General features: G+C 43.0%; 1 protein-coding gene across 1 annotated transcript in view; it reads left to right on the plus strand.

Annotated features, from left to right (window-relative positions):
- The window catches only part of FAM214B (family with sequence similarity 214 member B), a 2,663,862-nt gene that overhangs the window by 1,323,093 nt on the left and 1,316,589 nt on the right, over positions 1-24,180 (plus strand). The window contains exon 7 of the mRNA XM_044077337.1: positions 14,799-14,927. The gene's annotated coding sequence lies outside the window, so the exon portion shown is untranslated. The remainder of the gene's footprint in view (positions 1-14,798; positions 14,928-24,180) is intronic.

The raw sequence follows: 24,180 nt of genomic DNA on the forward strand, positions 1-24,180 counted from the left end.
CCTGGTGTCCAGTGCCCCCCCCCCGAGCAATGTTACAGGAATTGCTTATTAGACTAGGGTAGTGTGCAGGTATGACAGCCCTCCCTACATGCATACACATTCATATATTCATTCCAAACTTAGACACACATAGCCCCTTCCCCACCAGATTGCACTCACGGACACAAACACCTAACCCTAGCCCTCACTAATTCCCCCCTTCTCCAACCTCCCAGGTAGACACAAGCACACCATACCTCTCAATCTCTTAGAACAAGAAACCTGGACAAAGCCATATAAAAAGTGGGACAAAGGCCAAAAAAATAGGTACAGTTAGCAGGTCTATATTAAATGAATGAAAATCCATTACATCGAATACCTAAACAGTGACACGTATTACTCGAACCGTGTAAATACCGAACGCACGAAACCGCGAAATTTAAAATAGCGAACGTTCATATTCGGCCAACCCCACCACCCACTGCATACTACCTACCCAAACAAAATAAATAAACCACATACATACACTAACCAAACCCAACTCTTAACCCTAAAGCACCAAAACTCAACTTTTAACCCTACACTAAACCCCACATACACAACTATCTGTGCACTGTCCTTAACCCCTAGGTCCGTAACTACCACACACATCTCCTACGGAGATATACCCAAACAAAATAAATAATGCACATAAATACATTTAACAAAACCCTACTTCTAACACTACATTAAATCTTGTACACATCACCTATCTATACACTTACCTTAACCCGCACCCTAACCCTAATGTCCGTAACTATCGCACACTTACCTTACGGAGCTATACCGCAGACAGGCCAACCAAAACACTTCGACATTTCGGATTTTGCGGATTTGCACGTTCGATTACATATTTGGTGCACTACGTGTCTATTTCCTATTCGCATAAATGGAGTTTCGACAATCTAATAGGAACCCCAATTTTCAAATATTGCTCCTACAAAGTTGATAGAATAACAGGTTTTTCAGTAGCATGAATTTTCTGAAGGGTATGAAATCTGAAACTCAAATGTACATCATTATTTTCTGACTTCAGCCTTCAGTGATTTGCCACTAATTTGCCAGAAAACAATTTTATGAAAAACGGACCAAAAATATGAGGTAAAAATCTGGACATTTTGGGAAAATCTGTACAGTTGAGAGCTATGCATTCGAGCACACACACACACACACACACACACACACACACACACGTACGTGCCTGCACCCCAACACTGCCTGCCTAATAAACTCCCCAGCACTAGCCTGTACTGTGATGGGTGAACAGAAGCGTGTGGCCGTGTTCATTAACTCAAGTGTCTGTGTTAATTTGCACAGAATTGCTCAGCTCTGTAAATGCCTCACCGTAGGCAGTTCAGGGGTGACAGCACATGGCTACTTAGCATCTTTAATTACCATTTGCATGCCCAAAGGGACAGTGTTGCAGCACTGTGGTAAGGCTGTTTCTGAATTAGAAATGTTTTTCAAAGGTTATCAAGAGGTGTACACCTCACACTAACTTTTCTGAATCTAGCCTGTGTTTCTTCTCTGCTAATTACACAAATCAACTTCATTTTGTTTTAAATTTTGTGTATGTGTATATATTTAAATAATTATATAGCTTTGTACTTCACTACATCTATATGAAACATTTTACTTTTTTATCTTTGTGTTTGTATTAATGCAGTTATGTATTTGTCTATAAGAAACAGTTTTGTTCATTGTATCTGCCATGTAGCCCAGGTTGTGATTGACAATTGACTGGGTACCAGCCCACTCACCCATTTAACAAATGAATAAATAAATAAAATAAAAATGCACACATGCTGTACACTAGAGGCATATATACACTCCCTGCTATCTCTAGAACAAACTAATGAGAAGTTACAGTCCATGAACCATACAAAATAGTGTTTTTTGTATTTAAAAAAGCTCAGACTATTTACATATATCCCCATTACATAAGAGAGCATCTGACACACACACACACACACACACACACAAAAACCCCAACGCTGCCTGTCTAATAAACTCCCCAACAATTACCTGTACTATGATGGGTAAACAGAAGCAGTTTGAAGCTAGCCATTGATTTTTTCTATAACATTTGTCAGACCCTAACCAATCATAAACTGTGTACCAGTGAGTATTCTACATAATTGAGATGGTATTAGCTACTCAGAGTGCCACCCCAGTTAGACACTCATATTTACTGTATGTTATAATTTGAATTTTACGCCATGGCTTCGAAACAAAGCATTTATCTGGATTAGACCTTTCCAAAGGGTGTTTCCTGTTGGGGGCATTCAATGACTGCTCTCAATTTGCAATCATCTGCAGACTTGGTTAGCCAGAGGCCTTTGAAATTGGCTTTGACATCCAAGAAGTAGATGCCAAAGAAGAGTGAGCCTAGCACATAACCCTGGGGGACTGCACTGGTGACTGGCCTCTTTGTAGAAGTGGCTTCACCAATTCTAACCTCTTGGGTCCTATCAGTTTGCCATTTGGCCATCCAATGTGTTGTAAAGGGGTTTATCCTAGTTCTGTAAGTTTGTTGATAATGCCCGAATGGCGTATTGAGTCAAATGCCTTAGCCAGATCTAGGAGGAGCTATGTACCATTTTCCCCTCATCGATTGCCTTAGTGATCTTTTCAAAGAAGTCCACCAGATTCAGTAAGCATGACCTTCCTTTGACAGAGGCAAACTGAGATGGATCCAGTGTCTAGATGTCTCCTATGTCCTTGTTGATAACTTCCATGATAGTTCTTTGCATGGCTTTGCAAATAAGACTAGCCAGAATAATGGGTCTGTAGTTTCCAGGATCTGCTGAAAGTCATTCCTTATGAAGGGGGATGACCATCACAGTCCTTCATGCACATGGCACAAAGCTTGTTTTAAGACTATATGATAAGTCATATTTTATACTGTATAACAGGCATCCTGGGATATTATCAGGGCCCATTGAGGCTATGTTCTTGGCTTTAGTACATGCTCCCTAGTTGTATTTGGAAGGGTTATGTTTGAGAGTATTTTGGTGGGGATGATTGGGGGTGGGAGGGCTAAAGTTGGAACTGACTTTATCTACTAACAGGTTCACTATATTGCCAGGCTTGGTGAATATGGAACCATTAACCATTGGTTCAGCACATTGCTATGTGCTGCCCTTCAGGTTGGTACTAAGCTATCGGCCCTAGGGCCTATACAAGCCTAGCCATAACAATTTCCTGGCTATTTCTTCCCATACTATTTACTTCTCTGGACCCCTGTCTAACAGGGTGACTGACGTGATCCCAGGGGTGAATTTCCTTTCTCCCATCCAGTCATCAAGGTTCCTTTTGAAGAGGGCCAAAGAGGTGCTCTGCTTGACATGTATGGACAGTCTATTCCAGAGTCTGGGGAGTCTCTGGGTTAGGAACCTATCCCTCCAGCATGTTTTGTTATTGTGATGACAAGGTTTAGATCCCTGGAGCATGTGGCTCTGAGGGATTGGGATTTCTTTAAGTGTAGCATGACCAACAGCTCTGGGTTTGACATGGCCCTGTATGTTAAGCAGAGATCGCCTCGGAGTAGACGATATGTGACAGAGTATAGCTGGAGTTTTTTAAGGCAGGGCATCTGCTTTAGGCTTGTGATTCTTTTAGTGAGGTATGTCTGTGGCCTTTCCAGTTGGTGGTTAACTTTCACCTGAAAGACTGTGTTAATCTCAAAGTTGGCTTTGCTTGACCTAATTAACCCTCTTAATTTCCTATTTACTTTGATGAGAGAGTTTTTATCTTTATGGGAATTACCCTTCCTAAGTTTTACCATAATTATTTCCTTTTTGTCATATATCCTGTATAATTTGAGATGCCGCCAGGGTGGTTTGTTTCTAAGGCTAGTCCTGGGCTTACTTACGGTAAGTACAGAAGCCTCTATGCAGCCAGTGACATGGCTGTACAGAGTTTCTGAGAGCATTTCAGCATAAGCTGCTGTGCTCCCAGGGTTTGGAGGAGAATTGAGTTTTGATGAAACATCACTTAATAACTGGTAATCCTAACTGTTACTGGTTTTAATGGGATTACAGAGCTGGTTTTGATTTCAAAGGAGAGACCTTTATGATTGGACCGTACCAAGGAGGATGAGACTTTGGGAGGGAATGCAGAGTTCTCCCATATTTGTGAGCATGAGGTCAAGTATGTTGGAGCCTGTAGTGGGTGTCATCACTGTTTGGTCAAGGGTGTTTGTATTTATGAAGTCCAGTAATTTCTGTACCTGTAGATTTGAGGCCATGTAGGATTCCCAGATTACAAAGGAGTAATTAAAGTCTCCCATGAGGAGGATGTTAGGTTGGATGGTAAGGGTCTCTAGTAGGTCCAAGTATGCATTGTGTGCTTCTTGGGACATAGGTGTGTACTAGGCTAATGGCCCTGGAGCATTTACAAGCCTAGCCCATAAGATAGCTGTCTAGCATCTGGTATGAGATTTTGTCTTTGGTCATCTGCATGTGGAAGAACTCCAGCATGGCATCCTGTTTGACCACAATAGAGATATGCTTGTTATTGGTGTATATTGAGACACCTGCACTTTAGCATTTTTCTGTGCAGCTACTGGTCTACTGTGGAAAGCATTGAAACCTTACACTGCTGGAGTACTCTGTGCCACTTTAAACCATGTCCCAGTAACTGTACAGAAGTGTATATTCTTGAGTGTGTGGAAGGCTTGGAGGGAATTTTATTTAGGCTCCTGGCATTAAGCAGTAATACCTTGATGTTCACTTGAGTTGATTTTGCCATGAGGGTAGGTTTGTCAATTTCGCATTGCCTAAAAAAGGCGCTATGGGGGAGAATAAAGTTTTAGCCAGTATTTGAAAGCTTAGAGGGGAGTGATGCAGACCATCCTTAGCAAAGCAATGTTGTCTGTTGACCATGTCTTCCCAATCTGACAAATGTTGGATCCCCTCAGAATGACACCAGAAAGACAGCCAGTTGTTGAAATCAATTGTTTTTTTCCTCATATTGTGGCATCATCCTCAGTGATGGTAATATGCTGCTCAGTGCTAGGCTGAAACCAGCCTGAGACACATACTCTGATAGTTCCATAATATCTGTCTTCATATAGCCCACTGAGATACATGTCAGGTGATTTACACCTACGTGGACTATGATAGAATCATACTGGTACCTGTGGCCTAATGACTGTGTGTGTGTGTGTGTGTGTGTGTGTGTGTGTGTGTGTGTGTGTGTGTGTGTGTGTGTGTGTGTGTGTGTGTGTGTGAGTGAGAGAGATCTGGCAGATCATGGCTCCAGGTAAGCAACTAGCAGTTATCTTGTTGTTGTTTAGGCTGGTTAGGGGCTTAGTGTTTGGAGCTCCACTGAGAGTTATAGTATGTATTGTGTTAGGTATTGTTTTTACTGAGTGCCTTTGGCCTTGCTGACAAAGAGTGGGCTAGGCAATCTTTGTTGTTCAGGAAGATTGTTTTTAAGTGTCTTAGCATGTTAGTCTCCATGTGTGGTGTGTGCTATTTGAGGTGGGTGTTGGGTGTGTGTTTTCAACAACACGATGTGCAGTTGTATGGCAGAGTTTAGCCTCCAATGGCATTGTGTATATGTGCCTCTCGCATACTGTGTCTGCTTCTTTAAGGATTAAGTGGTTGTTGCTAAAAATAAGGCAATTGTTACATTGTCTCAAAATGCCCAAATCTACTAAGCTGGCTACAGCGAAGTTAGGAAATTGCATATCCATCCTGTCCATTCCTATGATTTGTGAGCTGTAAGGGGGTGGTATATTGGAGTTAGAAGGCTATTAAGGGTGCTTTGCTGGTGCAAATTAATAAAGGTGCTTTATTGGCGCAAATTATACTAAACAGCACTAAATTCTACTAGCTTTAATGTTTACGCAATACTGAATTCTACTAATTCTGTAGGTATTGCCCTCAACACCCGACTAGCTGCTCTAAGTTTGCTGGTGCACAAGGTATTTGATCTGTAATGCTGCTACTGCTGCTTTACATGTTACAGTTTTATGGGCTGTTCTACATGGACAATTTGCTTTCTCAGTTTTTGCTACTGTAAAGAGCACTGTTAACCCACACAAACATGCACAATTTTTAGCAGCACAGAAACCTAAATAGTGAGCCCTCTAGCCTGTAAAATGACTACAAGTCATTTTCTGTATTTCTCAGCTCGGACAGACCATGCAAACACCCTCTGCCACAAGATGAATAAACCCAACCCCCCCCCCCCCCAATGTAAAAATACAGTAGAAGAAACCCACAGGTGCAATGCTGCCACAAACCACTTAAACAGCTGCCTGGAAATCCCTTGCTGAAGGCAATTTCAAGACGGTCTTACAGCAGTAACAGTGAGAGGAAGAGCATTTTTATACAAAAAAATTCAATGAAATGCACACTTAAAAGCAGGAAACAATAGTGATTGCTCAGAATAACTTAAGTGCGATTTAGCAGTCAAAGATACTTGCCTGGATGGCACTAGGTACAAGTAAAACACTTGTGGAATGCAGGCTAGGACTGCAAGCTTTGCTGATCTAGAAAATGATCAGGAGACAATATGTATTATAGGAGGTTTACTCAAGAGTAATACTGGTTTGCTGGGTGGGCACCCAGTTTCATGAATCTAAGGGAAACAATGGGTCAGAAAAGTACATAAATAGCTTATGCAACAGTCAACAATGAAAGAAGGAAGGGGGACTTTGGAAATCAGATTATCATGAGGACTGGAGAGCAGAGGCACAATAGCAAAAGAGTAGGACAATTTGGAAAAAATCACAGGGAACAAGCAGGCTAGCTACAGAGGCATTCGGTCAAATAAAGGTGATACTGGAGCTCTTTCAGAAAGTTTAACTTAATGTGTTAGTGTGGGATAGGGCAGACACAGAAAACAAGCAGGTAAATGATAAGCAGAATATAAAAGCACTAACTAAAGCACAAACAGGATTAGAGACAATTCTGTCACTATTGAACTTCTGCTGTAGTTTAAAGCACCAGACTATGCAGACGTTTACCGGTAACACTGTTTATTGAAAAATGCAGTAATAAATGACTAACACACAGATACAGCAGTTGCAGTACACAGTTCTGACACAACTGTGAATTAAACTGCAAGACTGTGGCCCAGCAGGGTTTAAAATACAACCGGATAGCTTTTATAATAATTCTACTTGTCGAAATAGAAGTGCAGAATAATGGAGAAATAATCTTCCCACAACTGCTTATTAAAATACGACACTAAGATTCCAGAACAAACTAAAAAATGCAGTCAGATGGAACAGAGCAGAAAAGTACACAGAAATACCACCTGACAGGTAACTAAAATATTTAAGCAGAATTGAAATAATTAAAATTCCCCTTGGTTTCTAATGAAAAGTTAGATGTTAAGTTGTCCAATCTCGCCTTCATTCTTGCTGGATGGGTTCGGAGCCAATCCTCGGCTCCGACTCAGCCACTTACTATAGCTCGAGAGCTCGTAGAATGCCCAGCGCCAGCTACCCAGATCTCGTTTGCCACTTTAGCTGCAAGGTTGCGATCAATACTGGCTCAGGCTTAGTATAATTTTTTGTCTCTTTAAACTCAGATATTGTGCTTAAAATTTGATATAGCTCTTCCTTGGTAGTAGTTTGTAAGTTTCTTTTACTGTAAATCCCCTTATCTCATTCTTGTGCTTTATTTTTGTGCTGTGTTGGCCATCGCCCCTTAGTCGCTAGGCCTTCTGTTATTCCCTGAACTCATTTTAACTTAGAGAGTCCCCCCCCCCCCCCCCCAAGGACATCCATTTAAGTTAGAGGCTCTCCTTTAAGGTTTTTATTACTTTTTAGTTTTTCTATTGTAGTTTGATCTTCCTTAAAATGTGTAAGGAAGTTAAAACATCTGGTTTTAAAAAGTGGGACTCATGCTGTCAGAAGATGTCTTTGACAGATGGGCACACTAGTTGTGTTTATTGCTTGGGGGCTCTGCACCTGCAGGACTCTTGTGCTATTTGTCATGCCTTTAGTCCAAGGGTCCTGCAGGAGCTGAAAAACAAGCTTATCCTCCATGGATTATTAAAACAGGATTCTCCGGCTAAAGCATCTCAGCGAGTGAAACCTTTGAAACCAGTCAAGCCCGTCATCTCCATGTTCGAAACTGACCTGTGAGCTTGACAAAACGTGTGTGTCGGTGCCGGCTGGCATCAACAAGACTACCCCTCCGTCAGCTCCAATTGTTACTTCGGAGCCGTCTCGAAGCCACAAAAGAGCTAGGTCTCCTTCTTTGGAGCCAATCCGCTCGGTGCCACAATCATCATTACTTCAGAGCAAGTCCAGTCATTGCTCATCTTCCTACTCCTCTCAATCCTCGAGGTTATCGGATCAGGATGTGGAGAGAGTGGTCAGTAGGTTGCTTAAGTCACAGGCCATTGCTAAAATGCTTTTCAGCCCACTTCAGCAGGCTTCAGCTCCCTCCGCTTCGATTTTGATTCCTCCTCCGACTATAATTAGTTTGGAGCCAGAGTCCATGGATGCTCCTATAGTGGTTCCTTCAGCTCCGACGTCAGCTCCAATTACCTCGATTCTTCCTCCCATCGAGGTATCTGGGTGCCGAAGCTCTCTCATCGGCTCCGAGGGGGGAAGTGGCATCGGACCCTTGTCTGACACCGCTCTCCCTCGCTGAGCTTCGGCTCAGTTGAGCACAGCTCCCTCATCGGCCTCAGAGCCGTTGCCCTCAGTGCAGGGTGGTATTCCTCTCTCTTTGGAGCTGGAGCCCTCCATGTGTCAAGACCGTGAAGCTTTCCAGGTCATGTGGAGAGTGCTGTCCCCACAGTCGGCTCCACTATCAGTTCCATCGGCTCCTTCCCCCTCGGTGCCTGTGACAACCTCTGCTCCTCCTCCAGCCCCAAAGCATAGGGAACCTATGCCCCAGGACACCCTATTGGGTGACCCCTCTTCTTCCAAATCCTCCTCAGAGCTTTCTGAGCAAGTTTTCCAGAAGAAAAAATGCAAGAGGAAACACATGGACTCCCCTGAGTCTGTCACCTCAGATACAGACCTGGATGAATCAGAGGGGTCCCCAAGGTCCCCCTCTGAAGATGTTTCCTTTTTGGACATCCTTGAGATTCTCAGGCAGAGGCGTAGCTGGACTTCCCTAGCCCCCTTCAAGGACGAGTCTGTATACCTGGACGCATTTGGTTTCCGACCTTCCACCTCCTGGGTTTCTCTGCCTTTTGATCCACTCATGTCTGTAGTGTCTCGAAAGGCTTGGTCAGCTCCAGATTCCATGGAACCTGTCCCAAGGAGACCCAATAAATTCATTACAGCTCCCCAAGACAAACAATTCTTAACTAAAGGTATCCAAGTTGATGCCATGGTGGTGGCAGCAGCCACAAAGAGAGAGTTAGCAGAAACCTTCTCATCTGTCCATCCACTGAATAAAGACTCTCGTACGATGGACAGATTTGGGAAGCGAATGTTTTCATCAGTGACCTTCTCCCTTAGGTCCCTGAGCTATCTTTCCCATTTTACTAGGCGTCAGAGGGATCTCCTAAAAGAGCTTGGAGATACCCTACAAGATCCCACAGCTGAGTGAGCTTCAGCCAAGTTAGCTACCCAGCTGGCGACTCTTAATTCAAAAGTCAACTCCTCCGTGAGGCTTATTTCATACGCAGCCGATGGAGAGAGTAGAGCTGCAGGAACAGGAATAGCGCTTAGGAGACATTCTTGGCTGCGACTGTGTCAGTTTCCATAACCTTTCAGAGCGTCCTTCACCAATACCCCCTTTAATGGCTCCTCTCTCTTTGGGCTTCAGGTGAAAGACACGTTTATCAAGTGCCAGCAGGAAGGCAAGATGCTCTGTGATGTCGGAGCCCATTTTTCCACTCCTACCAGACCATACCCAAAAGGACAGAAGGGTGGAAAGATGTGGTTTCAAAAATCCCAGGGACCCTTGCCTGATGCACATGGTGAATTTTCTCCCAGAGACAGGGGGGAAATAATAACAATGGCAGACACCGCCCTTGTGACAGAGATACGTTCTCTTCCAAACCCTATCAGCATCCCTGAAGGGATGCCCTACTGCTCAACTCTGCAGGCAGTCGGGGGAAGGCTTTCATTGTACCCAGCCATCTGGCAAAATATTACAAAAGACAAATGGGTACTAGCTATTATATCTGGAGGTTACAAGATTCCCTTTCATCTACCCCTTTTGTTTCAAAAAAATCCATTCCAGATTTTCCACCCAATCTAAGGGATCAGGCAGTCACAAAAGTTTCAAGACTGCTAGAAAAAAGAGCCATCCAGGAAGTCCCAGCAGACCAAGTAGAATCCGGAACTTACTCGAGATTTTTTTTAGTGCCCAAAAAAGACAGGTGACTGGAGACCAGTTCTGGATCTCAGCAGGTTAAACAAATCTGTACAAAAAGAAAAGTTCCAGATGGTAACACTGCAGTCCATTCTCCCCTATCTGGGTCAGGACAGTTGGATGTGCTCTATAGATCTTCAGGACGTGTACTATCATGTAAAAATGGACAGATGGTCCAGGAGATTTCTACGCTTCCGGCTAGGGGCCAGTCATTATCAATTCAGAGCTCTGCCCTTTGGTCTCACCACAGTCCCCAGGGTGTTCACCAAATGCATGGCAGTAGTCACAGCTCACATGAGACATCATGGATTCTAGGTCTTTCCTTATCTGGATGACTGGCTGCTCACTGCTACCACCAGGCAACAACTTATAGAGGCACGAGATTACACCATCACATCCTGTGCTCAACTATGCATCACAATAAACTTCGAAAAATCTGCCTTGTTGCCCTGTCAATCTATTACATACATAGGAGCAGAGCTAAACACAAGAAAAATGATTGTAAAATTGCCTCAGGAAAGTTTTTACATTATTCGAAAGCAGGTGTCACTTCTCCTGAGGAGCAAAAGAATTCAAGTCAAATATGTTCTTCAAGTTCTAGGGTCCATGGCAGTAGCCATTCTTCTATTCCCTTTAGCACGCTTTCACATGGGAATCCGTCAGTGGCTTCTTTTCACACAATGGTCCTTCCAGGAATTACCCCTGTCTCACATGATGCTAATTACAGAGTCTTGCAAAAGACACCTTTCCTGGTGGATGGTCTCCCCACTAGTTTCTCAGGGCAGACCTTTCGTGGAACCCCATCCGGTTGCCACAGTGACCACGGATGCTTCCCTGATAGGGTGGGAGGGCATTATCTAGGGAAGACAGTCCAAGCCACTTGGCAACCTCATGTGTACCACTTGCACATCAACATCCTGCAGATGAGAGAGGTGCTCCTAGTGTTGCAAGTTCTTCAAGACTTTCTCCCTGCCGGGACTATTGCAATACAGATGGACAATATGTCAGTGGTTTGGTACATCAACAAACAGGGCGGAACCAGGACTTACTCAGACTGTGGAAATGGGCGATTTCCTCCCATTGTTTTCTGATAGCAACGCATATCCCTGGGACATCCAACGTAATAGTGGACAGGCTCAGCAGGGCTATCCTCATGCCTCATGAGTGGTCTCTGAAACAGGAAGTTGTAGATCTTATTTTCCGCAAATAGGGCCAGCTGTGCTGCGATCTCTTTGACTCTCCCCTCAACAACAAATGCAGCAGCTACTTCTCCCTTGTTCCTCCTCCAGGTCAGACACCCCATCAGGGACTCCTTTATGTATTTTCCCCCTATCCCATAATTCCAAAAGTCATTCAGAAAGCAAAATCTTTGGGTTGCAAAATGATTCTTATTGCCCCCTACTGGCCTCGACAGATTTGGTTTTTGTTCCTTCACCCCCACCTTCTAGCCCAGCCTTGGATTCTGGACCCAGTACCAGACCTCTTGATTCATCAATCAGGCGGGCTACACCAATCCTTCCAATCTCTCAAGCTCACAGCTTGGTTACTCCACTTCCAATCCTAGCCAGGCTCCCCATTATTTCCCCAGCAGTGCGTGATATTATTGTTTCCTCCCATAAGACAAATACAAGGAAAGTTTATGCTAGCAAATGGAAAAGATTCTCTTACTGGGCAGAATCCAGGAATTTAGAGCCTTTTATAGCTCCTGTACACGAGATTTTGGACTTCCTAGCAGAACTGTTTCATTCTGGTGCAGTGGCTGTTACCATCAGAGTACAACTGGCGGCCATTTCTAATTTTCATGTCGGAGTTTCTAACTTCAACATAATGTCTCACAAACTCTGTAAGGCCTTCATGAGAGGTACATCTCTATTTAGACCCCACCTTGGGATCTCAATTTGGTTCTTGCCTCCTTGATACTGCCACCCTTTGAACCAGCAGCATCACGTCCCTTGAAATTTCTCCCTTGGAAAATTCTTTTCTTAGTGCTATTACTTCTGCCAGACGTGTTTCAGAACTTCATGCACTATGTGTTCACCCTCCATACCTAGTTTTTCACAAAGACAGGGTTTCCCTGAGAACTAACCCATCTTTTCTACCTAAAGTTTGTTCAGACCACAATTTGAATCAAGCCATTGAACTCCCTGTCTTTTTCCCTAATCATTCCAACAAGGCAGAATACAGATTACACCAACTGGATATGCATAGACAACTTCCTTTCTGTCTCCTTAGAACTAAAGAAATGAGAAAATCAGATCAGTTGTTCCTTTCATTTGCTAACAACAAACAAGGCCTTCCAATTTCTAAAGTAACATTGTCAAAATGGTTATCGGACACCATAGTCCATACCTACCACTTGCAACAAAAAGATCTTCCAACAAAACCCAAAGGTTTTTCAACCAGGTCAGTAGCTACTTCGGTATCATTTCAGTCTAGATTGCCCATAGATTCAATTTGTGCAGCAGCTACTTGGGCAGATCCTCATACATTCATTTCTCATTACAAAGTAGATGTGGTCTCCCGGGGCAGAGCTTCCTTTGGTTCCACGGTTCTGAAGAGTCTGTTCCAATGAGCCACCCAGGATTGAGGTTCTAGGGATGCTGTCCCATCCAGCAAGAACAAAGGTGAGATTGGACAACTTAACATAAAGAAGATATGTACCTGCCATAAGGTTCCATGTTAGTTGTCCTTCATCTCGCCTTCCTTCTTGCATTCTTCCCTCCTTCCCCTTTCCTCGAGGATTGAGAGGAGTTTCTCAATGGTTTCACTGGCTAATTTGTTTTGTTATTAGTTGCTTCTCAACCAAACCATGACAATTAACTGTATATCCAGGTTTTTTTAATGGATTATCTCCTATAATTATGTCTAGTGTGAGCTATCTCAAACGAGATCTGGGTAGCTGGCACTGGGCATTCTGGGATAGGGGGTAGCCTTGAGCCAGTAAAGAGCTCTCGAGCTATAGTAAGTGGCCGAGTCGGAGCCGAGGATCAGCTCCGAACCCATCCAGCAAGAAGGAGGGCGAGATGAAGGACAACTGACATGGAACGTTATGGTAGGTACATAACTTCTTTTTACTCACAGTTCTACACCTCACCAAGTCATTTATAAAAGACCCTGGGTGGGGGTAGCTCTGTGGAGAAAATAACAGACTAGTGGCATAGGCATCTAATCACTCAGTATGTGTTTTTTGTTTGATCCAAAAGTCACAAAGGTAGTTTTATTACAACTAATTGTTAGAAGATTTTCCATCAGCTAGAGAGATGGAGTGGTAAAGTCTTTTTGCAGAGATTTTTGGAGCTCATGGATATTTGGTCCAGTTTTTGAAATAATTATATATGCAGAGGTGATGTCTGAGTATGTTATGTGTATTGATATCATTAATACATAGGGAGAATAGTATTGGGTCAAAGACGGAGTGTTGGTTGACTTCTGTCTTAAAGTAACCTGCCAAGGTTTTGAACTCTTATGCATACACACATCTGGTTAGGCAGTTTCAAGCAATGATTTCAAACAGCTGTAAACAGTCTGAAATTTCTTTCCTGATATGGTGGGTCTTTATTCTGTTTTATGTTTGTGAATGAATGTTAACTGTGACACAGTAGCTCCTTTAACACTATATTCCTCTTTCTATTTGCAGCATATTTTACATGTGTCTGTGTGCTCTACTTTGGTATGAAGTAAGAGGCGACATGGTATAAAGGGTAGACGTATTATGTTGTCTGTCTGTGTTTTATAACACTCACCTTAAATGGAGAATGGCTGTATGTTTTCCCGAAAGTGGAACTATTAGTACTGTTTTTTCTATTAATAAATGTAAACTCTTTGTTACCATTTAAAATGAGATGATGGGATAAAAATGTAAAAAATGTATGGAAGTTTATTAAACTGTTAAGGATCACTCAGAGCTTTTTTTACACCATCCAAAGTTGGAAGAAACATGCTACAAGCATGGTAACCAGCCTGTGTTAAAGGGATAAAAATCATTTGGCACAAGTACCAGTCTTTGTGGATGGTGTAAGAGCATTAGATTGGTTAAACGACTTGCCAAGTACTGAAGTGGATGCTGCAAGATTCAGACTTTTGTCAGCAGGATCTTGTTTGCAGCTCAGTGCTTTGAGACACAAAATTATGCTGCAAGCTAAGTCTCTTAGTATGTTTTAGCAGAGTTGTATAACTTTTTGTGTATGCTAAGAACATATTTTTTTTTCATTTTGTTATGTTGACTTTTTTGTTAGAAGCTAGGGTTGATGAGTTCAGATTATAATAAATATTGCAGTGCAAATCATACAAACACCACACACTAAGCTAAAGTCAAACATTTTTGTTAGCAGGAATTGTATGAGTAGCATTTCAAAGTACAGGTAAAAAAAACACCTGGTTCATTTCTCAAATGAATATTAAATGCTGACTTGCTGTGAATTTCTTCTGACTCAGAATTTGACTGATGACTTAATTCTATTTCTTTCACTAATTTAGGTCTTGTATTGGAAGAGTAACAGGGGAAGAATGTACCACTCGTAGGTGTGATCTTGTTTGAGAAACATGTTAAAGAATGCAGTAATCATCAGCAAGAGTCACAGAGAAGGAATGTACGTAGAATGAGAGGTAATAAAAGGTTTTGTTTAATCAGTACCATCCTAAGAAAGCAAGATATCCATCTCACTTGTGCAGTAAAAACAAGAGCCGTTATTATCTGTGGAAAATCTAACTACTGTGTCACTTAGTGAACTAGTGTTATAAGCCTTTAACCTGCAGGTGTGTATTGATTAGGGGAAACAGGCAGAACAGTGGTTAAAAGCTGTTCTGTTCTGCTATTAGATTGTTTTCCTGGCTTCTATTACAACTTTATTCCTGCTATTTTGGAAATTGGCATTATTGAGATTTTTTTTCTTACTGTGTTTGTTTCTTTAATAATCATTTGATTCTGATGACTCTGAGATGGTAGAACTTTTTTCAGTAATAGTTCTCAAATTAGAGAAGCAATTTTGAGGTCACAGTCATTCCTTGCTTTGTCCACAACACTAAATGAAATTACCAGCCAAAGATCACTGTTTTGAAAAATATTTTGAAGCTATCTGTAGAGGTCATACTAGTTACAGAGCTTTTTTTGTTATGGCAACAGCTACAGGAACAATCATGCAGTCTAAGACAGGCCAGAAAAATCTGCCTGGTAACCATTTGAAATGACGAGACACAACAGAATGAGTCCCAAAATGCAGAGACTTAATGGCTGAAAGAATGGACATGTATATACTAAGTCCGAGATGCCATTTCTTGGAGTCTTTCCTCTTCTCCAAGGTATGACAATCTTGGTGTTCTTATGTATATATATATATATATATATATATATATATATGTGTGTGTGTGTGTGTGTATGTGTAGGTATGTCTGGGGGTAACTTGTTTGGATGAGGACTGTACATCCTGCTCTTCTATTAGACATAGAGTACTCTCAGACTGCCACAATAAACTTTTGTTGAAGGGCCTTCAGTCCTCATCTGCTTCTGGATCCCCTGTAAGTAAGAAGTCAGGTGGACACGTCTAAAGCAGTAAGGGAAAAAGACAAAGACAATCAAAAGAAAAGGGAGAAGGGCAAAGAAAAAGACAAACCAAGGAACAGATCTTGTGACCCTTTGGGTCTGGCTGTTAGGGTTTCAAGATTGTTGGATCCAATTCCATCAATGCTAACACCATACTGCAGTAACTATAAAATACACCCCAAAAGTTACAACCATGGTTGGCTGACAAGCAACTAACTATGAATGGCAAAAAAAAGAAATAAAAAATAAAATATTTTTTTTGACATCCCACAAAGATGAATAAACTGTCCCCTCTGCTTACTCACGTCCTCATCTTCAGTACGTACCATTAACATTGGCTGCTGATATTAACAACCTTGAGGCAAAATTACCTCTACCTTATTCAGCTGTCACAAAAATCTCACAGTTCCTCTGTCAAGAAAGAAGGGCAGCTGCTGGTAAAAAAAAAAAAAAAAAAAGATATATATATATATATATATATATATATATATATATATATATACACACACACACACACACACATATATATATATATATATATATATATATATATATGTGTGTGTGTGTGTGTCTGTGTATGTATGTATATATACATATATATTCCAAACCTATTAAGAAAAAAGAAAAAAATCAAGAATCTACAAACCCACTCAAACAGTATTTGCAAGTTCATGTGCTTATCCTCTAATGAGCATCACTGTACCACATTCAGTCAGGGCAAATTGGCTCTCTGTTAAAGAAAGAGCTAACTTCCTGTTCTGGCCTGTACAAAACAACTCTGTAAAGTGATTCTACCCCCTTCCCTTAGCCAGAGACTAGCCATAATAGATAGAACCTATGCCTTGTACTCACAAGCCAACAATGCCAGAGTAATGGCCAGGCCCAAAAGATTATTATCCTCTGATTATGCCTTCTCCATTCCCTGGAAAACTAAACAGCGTGTCTTACTACAGGAAATTCAGACAGCAATTTCTAATCCATCTACAAAAGATAGCTACCTGCACAAGATTTACTTACCTTACAGTCACTTAAACTGTACCTATCCTAACCAAACTCTTATCTCCAACCTCCCACTATATACTAACCATCACTGTCATGGACTAATTTATCATGCCAAAATTCACTTATACTTACTCATTTGCCCCAGTGCTCTCCCCCATTTATTACAAACCACTAAGCTCCCCTGTGCCTCTCTTTTCAACAACCCAATCCCCTCCTGTAAAAAGATTAATACTGTCCACTACTCTCAACAAAGTGGAAAAAATGTAAAAGTACAGTGATGCCATTTAAAGACTAAGTGCTGGCTGTGGTTAAATCACTTTGTTTTCATGTATTTACTTCAGGCTGACACTGAACTTTGGTCCAGAGGGATCAGTGCACTAACCCAGTTAACAAATTTAAAATAAATAAATATGAAGAATGTTGTCAGAATCAACTGTCTGATATGTCCTGAGGATTTAGTTGTGAAGCATGCACTGTTATCTTCTTGTCTTGACTGATGTATTACGCTTTACCTTGGGCTTTCTGTCACTGAAATAGATTGGTTACATCATCAGCAGCCCCCCATTTCCCATTTTCTACATGGTGTTGGGTTATCGTGTAAACTGTCGGCATCTCTCTCAATTCAGTGCCACACTCCTACCCTCTTTGACACTCATTCCTGACACTCGCAGAAAATTCTCTTTCACAATGCATACACCACTTTGCTGGACGTCCTCATTTCCTCTTACCTTCTTCCTGTCTGTCCCAAATCATCTTCATAAGACTGGCACAAAACTCTGCTGCGTGGTTACTCACTGGCACACTTCGATATCGGTGTATAACTCTTGTGCTCCAGAGTCGGAACTGACTTCCTCTCTGTTTCTGGACTATATTTCAAATCTTGGTGTTTGTTTTCTAACCCTAAATGATTTGGGTTCTCTTGCCTGAAGGAGTCATCTGTTCCATACTGCCCATTTCGGTCTGCACTCTGCTAGCACGGGGCTACTACAAATTCCCAGGATGCGCTGTGAAACATCTGGTGTCCAGTTGTGTACCTATCAGGCCTTGTGTTCTGGAATCTATTACGTGGTGACTCAAGCAGTGTTCTACTATGGCCTAATTCAAGAGTTCCCTTAAGACATATTTTTCTAACTTGGATTTTAATGACAACCTATTGAAGTTGCTTTTATTTTAATCACAGTACATTTATGTTTATAAATGTGATTATCTTATATGTTTTATGTTTATAGTTTACTTTGTAAAGGTGCTTAATGCTTTAGAATTTTAATAAAACAAAGCTGAAACCAAGGATATAGATGACAACAGAGAAATAAATCATCTTTCCATAACTTGTTAAGAGGACAGTAGTGCCTGGGACCAAAGACCCAGTGTGACAGAAAAATTAAGCCAACTGCTCAGCTGTAGATCCAGTTGTGTGCCAACACGGACCTTCATTCAAGACAGAGAGAGCCAGGAAATCATTGTTAATGTAAATGGCTGTGGGGTTAGTGTTGGGAAATGGATTTAACTAAAATGACCTACATGTTGTACAGAGCTCTTACAGGCATTCCTGATCACTTTGTACCTATGCTAGCTTTGAGTTTTTCTAATCATATCAACCAACTGATTAATGATACTTATAGAACTATAGTTTGTATAAAAAGATTTAGGAAAAACAGCTGTGACCTAGCCTGCCTGCCCACTGACTCACCAACCAAGCCAGCCAGTGAACAGGAGTAACCCCAACTCCATGATAGCATGAGGTAACGTTTTATCTGATGTTGTTAATCTTCATTCCATTCATCACTGATGGGCTCGGTTCCAAGCCCTCAGAACCAATTCAGCCTTATACCAAAACTCGCACCAGCCAAAAACTCTTGAGCTAAGATTTTACCCATAACCCCCTTCTCCCTGTTATCCCAGATCTAGTTTGCTGCATTGCCGTAAAGCCACATTCAAGCCAGCTCTCGGCTAAGTCTTTGATATTGTTGGAATATTTTGTTATTTTGATATTTCAGATAACTCAGAATTGTTTAGTGTGTTCTTAGCTGGTGTGTTTTTTTCTTGTACCTATGTTTCGATAAGTCTTTTTACAACTTTCCTGTCATTACCAGTTGGTAATCTTTGTACCATCGCTGGTACACACCCTTTTCTCTACCCACTGTAGTAATTCTTTTATACCATCATTGGTATCTTCTCTCTGCCTTCTAGTTGCCTATTGTTGTCTGCTTAGTTGTGGTAATCTGTTGGTTTTTTGCTTGTCGAGTATTGCTGATATTAACATGTCTGATAAAAAGGGCACTTCAGGCTTCCAACAATACCTGAAGTGTAGGAGAAAAAGGCCTAATAGTGACCTTCATGATGACTGTGTTTACTATTTGGGAGTGCCTCATCTCTCAGTACACCCCCCCCCTTGCTCCGTCTGTCTGAGGTTTAGCTCTCGTACCCTTAATGACCGTAAAAATAAATTGATTTTGAAATGCTTACTCAAATCGCCTTTCTCAGAGGCTCTCTCCGCGTCGGAGGGTTCACCCCCTTCTAGGAAAGACAAAAAGAGGCCACATTCCATTCCCTCCTCACCCACTGGTGAGAAGGAAAGACCGTCAAAACCAAAAATTCCAAAGCTTTTTGCACCGGAACAAAAGTCTTCGCCTATGGCACCGTCTTCGTCTGTATTGTCGACGCCGACTATCTCGGCACTGACAATGTTTATGGCACTGAATGTGACTTATGTGAAAATTTTGACCTTGACTCCGATTACAACTCCAAGCCCTTCCATGGCTCTGATATCTCAGATAGACCCTGCTGCTCCTATCATCTCAAAAATGGAGACCGTGGTGCTGCTAGACGTACAAACACTGACCTGATATTCCCTGTCTGTGGACTCCTTCTTGGGACAGGCTTATAGTCCCTTCTTAGATCGTCCAGAGTCCGCTTCAAGGATATCCACTAGATCCACCAGGAGCCTCTCCGAACTTGATGTGGTGCACCTTGAGGACCAGCTGCTGACAGCCAGCGTGAATCTTTCTGATTCAAAACCCCAGTCCCTTCTAGCACTTGGATTTTCTGCTTCATGGACTCCATCTTACTATCCTCCTTCGTCCTCCGTGTAGGTGCCGAAGCCCTCGACACCGATGCCTCTCTCGGCACCCTCAACTTCGGTGCCGATAGTGGATCTCACTTCATCCCCGGAGTCAACCCTTCAGCCTTCGGCTCCATTGGAACCGGGTCTTCCTCAGGTCTGGGACTGGACTGCGGGCTTCTCAGTCCTGAGTTTGGCGCCAGCATTTTCTATGGTGCCATCCACAGTTCCAGGAACTCTGTCAGTACCTATCCAGCTTTGAGGCTCCACACCTGGGAGCGGGCTCAATGGAGCAGGGTGTGACCCTGATTCCGAAGTTGTCCTTCTCAGTTCCAGGCTCCTATCCCTCTTCAGGCGACCCTGCTTTCCAGGCGATGGAGAGAGCTGTTGCTTCCATGAGCAAGCCTTCAGTGTCAGAACCCCCATGCCCTTCCCTGCACTGCAGCTGTTACAGGCCACGGTCCCAGATTGAGCACGGGAGCCACAGGAGACCCTATTGCAGGGTGCCCTTTCTTCCGGGTACTCCTCAGAAGCTCCCACTGAGGAGGTTCCTAGGAAGAAATTGTGCAAAAGAAAGCACGTGGACTCTCTTGAGGAGTCCCTCACCGAGGATACGGATTACAATGAAGGGGAAGGGTCCCCATGATCACCCCCTGATGATGTCTCCTTCGGAGACATCCTGGAGATCTTGAAACAGAGCGGTGATTGGAAGCCCAAAAACCCTTTCTCAGAGAAATCCGTTTTCCTGCAGGCCTTTCATGCTCAACCATTTCCCTCCTGGGTGACCCCTCCTGCAGACAGTTTGGTTCAGCTTGTGGTGCAGTGCACCTGGAAGAACCATGATGTGGGTGAAGCAATCCCTAAGAGACCAGACAAGTTCCTGTCTCCCCTGAAGAGCATCCTCATTGTTCAAAAGGTCTACCAGTAGATGTTATGGTGGTGGCGGCAGAGCTCGCTGAGGAGAGCCACACTGTTCACCCACCTAACAGAGAGTACTGAGCAGTGGACAGACTGAAGAAGCAAGTTTTTGCTTCATTGACCTTTGCTATTCGGTCTTTGAACTACCTGGCACATTTCACAAGAATCCAGAGAGACTTCATCTCCGAACTCTCTGGTACTCTGTCAGGAAAGATGTCTGACAAGGTTAATGACAAGGTAGACTTGCACCTAGCGATCCTGGAATCGATTTTTAATTCATCCATGAGGTTGATTTCACATGCAACCAAAGGGGAGTCCAGAGCTGCAGGTTCAGGCATAGTTATGAGACATCATGCCTGGATGCACCTGTGTGACTTCATGGATGCCTTCAAGTTTTCCTTCCATAATGCTCCAGTGGAGTGTCTTCCCTGTTTGGCCCTAAAGTGAAGGACACATTAGCCAGGTGAGAGCAGGATGGTAAGACCCTGTCTGCAGTTGGTGTACGTTTCTCCACTCCTCAATGTCCCTTTTCCAGGAACCAGAGAAGTGGGAAATTGTGGCACAAAAAATCTCAGGATTCTTTTCATGACACACGTGGTGAGTTTCCCCCCAGAGGCAGAGGGGGAAACTCTTCCGGAAGGTGACCCTACGGGGGGGGGGGGTCAGCGTAATCAGAGCTCCAGAGATTCCTTCTCTGGACAGCCCTATCAGTGCTTCTGAAGAGCGGCCCAATTGCTTTCCTCTGGAAGCAGTCGGGGGACATCTTTCTCTGCACCCCAATGCCTGGCTTTCTATTACCACTGACTCCTGGGTGCAGAAAATAATACCCAGAGGTTACAAAATCCCATTTGATTCCTACCCAAAACCTTTAAAGTGAATCCCAGATGCTCCTCCCAGTCTAAGGGATGAAGTAGCTCCACAGATAGAACAGCTTACTTAAAAAGAGTCATCCAAAAAGTCCCACCAGACCAAATACGATCCAAATTTTACACAAGGTTCTTTTTGGTGCCAAAAAAGACAGGGGACTCAGCCAGACAAAATTCCGGATGGTCATGGGTCAGGCCATTCTTCCTTTTCTTGAGGAAGGTGATTGGATGTGCTCAATAGACCTTCAGGTTGCGTATTACCACATCAAGATGGACAAATGCTCCAGAAGGTTCCTTCGCTTCCAGCTGTGAGCCAATCACTACCAATTCCATGCCCTGCCCTTCGGACTCTGTACAGCCCCCAGAGTATTCACCAAATCCATGGCAGCAGTGACAGCTCACTTGAGACTGCGAGGATTATGGGTGTTTCCATATCTGGACGATTAGCTCCTCACCGCTCCCACCAAGCATCTACTGGTAACAGCCTTACATTACACCCTTTCTCTGGCGCATTGCCTGGGAATATCTATAAACTGGGAAAAGTCCACTCTAACTCCAGTCCAGACCCTGGAGTTTATAGGGGGTAACGTTCAATACCCGTTCTTGCTTGATCTCTCTCCCAGATCACAGACTTCAAAGAATAAGGATACAGCTTCGAGTGATACTCTGTCATGACTTGGTCCCGGCCTGACAGATCTTGCAGTTGCTAGGATCAGTGGCAGCATCCATAGCTATATTACACCTAGCAAGATTTCACATGAGACTCTGACAGTGGCTACTGTTAACCCAATGGTATCCGAATCATCAACCCTTGTCTTCCCAGATCCGTATTACAAATTGGTGCAAACTGGATTTTTCTTTGTGGATGAAGCTAGACTCAGCACTTTGGAGCCGACCTTTCCATCTCCCTCAGCTCAATGCCATTGTGACCTCGGACGCTTCTCTGATAGGGTGGTGGGGGCCATTATCAGGGAATGACTGTTCAAGGTACATGGTCCAATCTTGAGGCCAATCTGCATATAAATGTTCTAGAACTGAGGGCAGTGCTCTTAGTGTTGCAAGCATTTCAGACTGCCCTTCCTTTGGAAACAGTTGCTATCCCATTGGACAACATGTCAGTAGTTTGGTACATCAACAAACAAGGAGGAACCAAGTCCTATCCTCTATGTCGAAAGGTCATGGGCGATAGCTTCCAACCGCTTTCTGATCGCGACGCATATCCCAGGGATTTCCAGCGTGATCGCAGACAAATTGAGCTGTTGCATTCTTCTACCTCATGAGTGGTTCCTCGACCCCAACTTGGCGGTGAAGATATTCAGCCATTGGGGCCTGCCTTGCTGCGACCTATTCGCCTCCACGTCCAACCACAAGTGCAGCAACAATTTTGCCCTAATTCCCCTGCAGATGGAGTCCCTGAGGGATGCACATATCCACGATTGGCCCACAGGACTTCTTTATGTTTATCCTTCCATTCCTCTGATTCCTCTAGTTCTGAAGAAAGCTCTTCGGTTGAAAAGCAAAATGATTCTCATAGCTCCATTTTGGCTCGACAGGTATGGTTCCCCTTTCTCTTGCCTCATCTTCTTTGCAGACCGTGAATCTTGGATCCACCTCCAGATCTAATATCTCACCCTCAAGAACTGAGCTACCAAAACGTTTTCATCCTCAAGCGCACAGCTTGGCTTCTCCACTTCCAATGATCACCAGGTATTGTAATCTTACCTGTCCAGTATGTGACATTATTCTGGATTCACATAAACCATCCACCAGAAAACCTTATACTGACAAATGGAAAAGATTTTTGATTTGGTCTAGACAAAAAGATTTAGACCATTTTTCTGCACCCATCTCTGCTGTATTCCAGTACCTATCTAATTTTTTCGAGGAGGGTGCTGCAGCTTCAACTATTCGTGTCCATTTAGCTGTCATTTTGAATTTTCATAAAGGTTTTGGTGACTCCTCCTTAATCTCTCATCACCTTAGCAAAACCTTTTTGAAAGGATTCTATCATTCAAGACCCCCAATTAAGCAGCCCACAGAACCCTGGAGTCTCACTCTTGTCTTGCAATCTTGGACACGGTCACCCTTCGAGCCAGCAGCCATGTGTGACATCACGTTTCTGTCCTGGAAATCCCTCTTTCTGCTGGCTATTACTTCGGCGAGATGCATTTCCGAGCCCCAAGCTCTTTGTACCAAGCAGCCTTATTTGATTTTTCATAAGGACAGACTATCACTACGGATCAATCCTTCATTCCTACCAAAAGTAATTTCCGAGATTTCCATTAATCAGACAATGGATTTGCCTGTATTTTTTCCTAATTTTTCCCTTGTTGGAAAAATCAGGAAAAAAACACAGCAAATCAATTTCCATTAATCAGACAATCAATTTGCCTGTGTTTTTTCCTAATTTTTCCAACAAGGGAGAGTATTGTTTACATTTACTGGATGTTCATAGACTATTGAGGTTTTACC

This window comes from Protopterus annectens, chromosome 1.part1 (genome assembly GCF_019279795.1).
Source record: "Protopterus annectens isolate FY-2018-M chromosome 1.part1, PAN1.0, whole genome shotgun sequence".
NCBI classification, from domain to species: Eukaryota; Metazoa; Chordata; order Ceratodontiformes; family Protopteridae; genus Protopterus; species Protopterus annectens.